Genomic DNA, 5,148 nt, shown 5'->3' on the forward strand with positions numbered 1-5,148 from the left:
GTAGTTTTATTCCTCCTGCACGTGTGCAAAGGTGACGAGTGTGTGCACCGTGTTAGTACTTGGTTTATGCTATGATCATGATCTCTTGTAGATTACGAAGTTAACTATTGCTATGATAATATTGATGTGATCTATTCCTCCTACATATGCATGAAGGTGACGAGTGTGCATGCTATGCTAGTACTTGGTTTAGTCTTTCGATCTATCTTACACTAAAGGTTACTAAAATATGAGCATTATTGTGGAGCTTGTTAACTCCGGCATTGAGGGTTCGTGTAATCCTACGCAATGTGTTCATCATCCAACAAAAGTGTAGAGTATGCATTTATCTATTCTGTTATGTGATCAATGTTGAGAGTGTCCACTAGTGAAAGTGTAATCCCTAGGCCTTGTTCCTAAATATCGCTATCGCTGCTTGTTTCTTGTTTTCTTGCGTTACTACTGTCTGCATTACTACGCTTGTTTATCGTCTCGGGCAAAGCACTTTTCACGGTGCCGTTGCTACTACTTATTCATACCACCTGTATTTCACTATCTCTTCGCCGAACTAGTGCACCTATTAGGTGTGTTGGGGACACAAGAGACTTCTTGCTTTGTGGTTGCAGGGTTGCATGAGAGGGATATCTTTGACCTCTTCCTCCTCGAGTTCGATAAACCTTGGGTATCCACTTAAGGGAAACTTGCTGCTGTTCTACAAACCTCTGCTCTTGGAGGCCCAACACTGTCTACAAGAATAGAAGCTCCCGTAGACATCAAGCACTTTTACGGCGCCGTTGCCGGGGAGGTAAGGTAAAAGGTATTCACATCCTCCGACTACTAAGCTATTTCCTAGCACTGTTGCCGGTGTGTGAGTGCTCGAAGCTATTTCCTTTAGATCCTGCAATTGCATCTTTTTGTTTCTTGTTTTTATTTTCACTAGTTAGGCATAATGGAAAACAACAAAAAATTTAGTGAGCTTTTTAATCTTTTTCCTGATTTAGAATTGTTTGGTGCAAACATTAAAAAACCAATGGAACCTTATTCGCATGCTAGTAGCGATGTTATTAGTATGAATGCAATTACTGCTAATGCTATGGAGAAGTCTAAGCTTGGGGAAGCTAGTTTTTGTGAACTTTTTAGCTTCCCATCTTCGAGTGAGAAAATTTGCTCTGATAATACTTTATCTCCCATATGCGATAACTCTAATGATGCTTGTGATATTTTAAATGCACCTATTGAAAGTACTCCATATAAAATACCAATGAAAATTATTGAACGTGTTATGGATAACCGCTATGAAGGGGATGGAACTGTGCATCCTGGAGATCATTTACTGTTTTTGCATGAATTATGCGGGTTATTCAAGTGTGCAGGTATTTCTATGGATGAAGTGAAGAAGAAATTATTCTCTATGTCGTTGTCTGGTAAAGCGGCGCATTGGCATAAACTGCTGAAGGATGAGCATTCTCTTGATTGGAAGGATATTGTGCATCTATTTTATTCTAAATTCTATCCTCCAAGTGAAATTCACAAAGACCGAAACCGAATATATAATTTCTGGCCTCATGATGGAGAGAGTATTGCCCAAGCATGGGAGAGATTGAAGTCTTTAATGCTCAAATGCCCCAATCATGAGCTTCCGGGTAATATCATTATTGATAATTTCTATGCGAGACTTTCTCTTCAAGATAAGACTTTGTCTGGATGCTACTTGTTCTGGATCATTCACGCGCAACAAAGAAGAGTTTAAAAGGGACCTTCTTGATCGGATTAAGGAGAACGCCGAAGATTGGGAGAACGACAAAGGTAAAGAGTCAGGTATAAATTATGATTATGAATGCATTGAAACTTTTATGGTTACCGATAAATTTCGAAATATTAGTGCTACTTATGGTCTTGACTCTCAAGTTGCTGCAAATCTTTATAAAGCCTTTGCTTCTCATTTAGAATTGCCTAAAAAGAATTTTGATAAGTATCATGAACCTTTTAAAGAGGCTTGCATGAAGGATGAAATTGTTGTTAATTATTGTAATAAGCATGCTCAAACTCCTAAGAATGTTATTTCCTATAAGCATGTTAATTTTTGTGGAATACATAGACCTTGTGGAATTAATCAAATCAAAGATGAATATTGTATCCATCATGCTAATGAAAAAACTAGAAAGTGGTTTAGGGCTCTAGATGATCTTGGTAAAAAAGTTTGTGCCCTCTATCCTTTTATTTGTGAAGTTTGCCATGAAGTGGGTCATTTTAATTTTCAATGCTCCTCCAATGATAATTTGAACCCAATGAGTGCTGCAAATTTGTATTGTGATGATGAAATTACTCCTAATCAGCATGATGAACTTACTCTATTCTTGGGGTGTGAAGAATTGTCGAGAAAAATCTCTTTGTTACATATGAGTGATCTTGATATTGATGATGTCCTGCATGGGTGTTTTTCTTATTGCATTGATAATAGTCATACAAATACTTACATACAAAATATTTTAGAAGATGACACCTTACCAAAATATGATAGGACCGCTGTGTGTTTTCAACTAATTAATGAAAAGGAGGGATCCTCCCAAGTTTCTTCCATTGTTTCGAAAGTAAATCAGGTTATGCGGACAAGCCACCCCCAAGCCTCTTCCTCCTAAAGAAGGGAACGAGGAAAAGGAGGAGGAGAAGAAGAAGAAGAAGGGAACGAAGAAGAAGAAGAAGAATAAGGGGAATAAAAAGAAAGAGGTAACAACATATCCCCGCGTGAATGAGATAAGGATAGGTAACCGTAAGTATGTTGCTCCTGATGATTATTGTGATAATGAATCTGAGTACGATGATCTTCCTATACCCTTTACATACATTAGCGATCATGATTTGAATGAGCACACTACTTTTGATATTACAAATCTACGGGAAACTAATTCGAAAATGATGATAATAATTGCCATAGTGTCGGTGCTATCCATGCTTCCTCCCATAATGATATAGAAAGCTCTAAGCTTGGGGAAGAGGTGTTTGAAAATCCTTTAGCTACTGGTCATTATGTTCTTGATACATCTCCTTCTAATAACAATAATGGTGTGGACACGAGATAAACCGATTGTGAAAGATAACTATTCTATTTCTTATGATGACACTCGTGCCTCCGATCTCCGATGATCATTACAAAGAATGCTATGATATAGGTTCTAACTATCCTTATGAAACTTGTCATAGTCATGATTGGGTTACCAAAAACAATTCCCTTAATATGCAACTTGTTTACCATGTTCAAATTCTTGATAATAATCCTGCTCCAATTACTATTAATGAGAATAATTCTTCTTATGCCAAATTTAATGATACTTCTATGCATATGAACCATGATAAGAATATTTTAAGTGATGGGTATATTGTGGATTTCGTCAATGATGCTACTGAAAGTTATTATGAGAGAGGGAAATATGGTTATATGCATCTTAATAATATTAAGTTTCCCCTCTTTATGTTGAGAATCTTGAAGTTACTCGTGTTTTATCCTCTTATGCTTGTCACTTTGTTCTTCATGAATTCATTTGTGTACAAGATTCCTCTTCATAGGAAGCATGTTAGACTTAAATGTGTTTTGAATTTGCCTCTTGAAGCTCTATTTTGCTTCAAATATTATCTCTTGCAAATGCATCATCAAAACTGCTGAGCCCATCTTAATGGCTATAAAGAAAGAACTTCTTGGGAGATAACCCATGTGTTATTTTGCTACAGTACTTTGTTTTATATTTGTGTCTTGGAAGTTGTTTACTACTGTAGCAACCTCTCCTTATCTTAGTTTTATGTTTTGTTGTGCCAAGTAAAGTCTCTATGGTAAAGTTGATGCTAGATTTGGATTGCTGCGCAGAAACAGCATTCTTTGTCATGTCACGAATCTGGGTCTAATTCTCTGTAGGTAACTCAGAAAATTATGCCAATTTACGTGAGTGATCCTCAGATATGTACGCAACTTTCATTAGTTTTGAGTTTTTCCATTTGAGCAAGTCTGGTGCCATTTTAAAATTCGTCTTTACGGACTGTTCTGTTTTTGACAGATTCTGCCTTTTATTTCGCATTGCTTCTTTCGCTGTGTTGGGTGGATTTCTTTGTTCCATTACCTTCCAGTAGCTTTGAGCAATGTCCAGAAGTGTTAAGAATGATTGTGTCACCTCTGAACATGTGAGTTTTTGATTATGCACTAACCCTCTAATGAGTTTGCTTAAAGTTTGGTGTGGAGGAAGTTTTCAAGGATCAAGAGAGGAGTATGATATACTATGATCAAGGAGAGTGAAAGCTCTAAGCTTGGGGATGCCCCGGTGGTTCACCCCTGCATATTTCAAGAAGACTCAAGCGTCTAAGCTTGGGGATGCCCAAGGCATCCCCTTCTTCATCGACAAATTATCGGGTTCCTTCTCTTGAAACTATATTTTTATTCGGCCACATCTTATGTACTTTACTTGGAGCGTCTGTGTGCTTTTGTTTTTGTTTTTGTTTTTGTTTGAATAAATGCTTGTGTGGGAGAGAGACACGCTCCGCTGGTTCATATGAACACATGTGTTCTTAGCTTTATCTTTTAGTGTTCATGGCGAAGGTTAAAACTGCTTCGTTCATTTTTATATGGTTGGAATTGGAAAATGCTACATGTAGTAATTGGTATGATGTCTTGAATAACTTGATACTTGGAAATTGTTCTGCTCTTATTTAAGCTCTTGCATCATATACCTTGCACCTATTAGTGAAGAAATACATAGAACTTGTTAAAATTTGGTGTGCATGAGTGGTTTCTCTAGAGTCTAGATATTTTCTAGTAAGATGTTTGAACAACAAGGAAGACGATGTATAGTTTTATGATGCTTGTAATATGTCTTTTATGTGAGTTTTGCTGTACTAGTTCGTGCTTGTGTTTGCTTCAAACAACCTTGCTGGCCTAAACCTTGTATCGAGAGGGAATACTTCTCATGCATCCAAATCTTGAGCCAATCACTATGCCATTTGTGTCCACCATACCTACCTACTACATGGTATTTATCCGCCATTCCAAAGTAAATTGCTTGAGTGCTACCTTTAAAATTCCATCATTCACCTTTGCAATATATAGCTCATGGGACAAATAGCTTAAAAACTATTGTAGTATTGAATATGTACTTATGCACTTTATCTCTTATTAAGTTGCTTGTT

This window comes from Lolium rigidum, chromosome 6, assembly GCF_022539505.1.
Source record: "Lolium rigidum isolate FL_2022 chromosome 6, APGP_CSIRO_Lrig_0.1, whole genome shotgun sequence".
Taxonomy (NCBI): Eukaryota; Viridiplantae; Streptophyta; class Magnoliopsida; order Poales; family Poaceae; genus Lolium; species Lolium rigidum.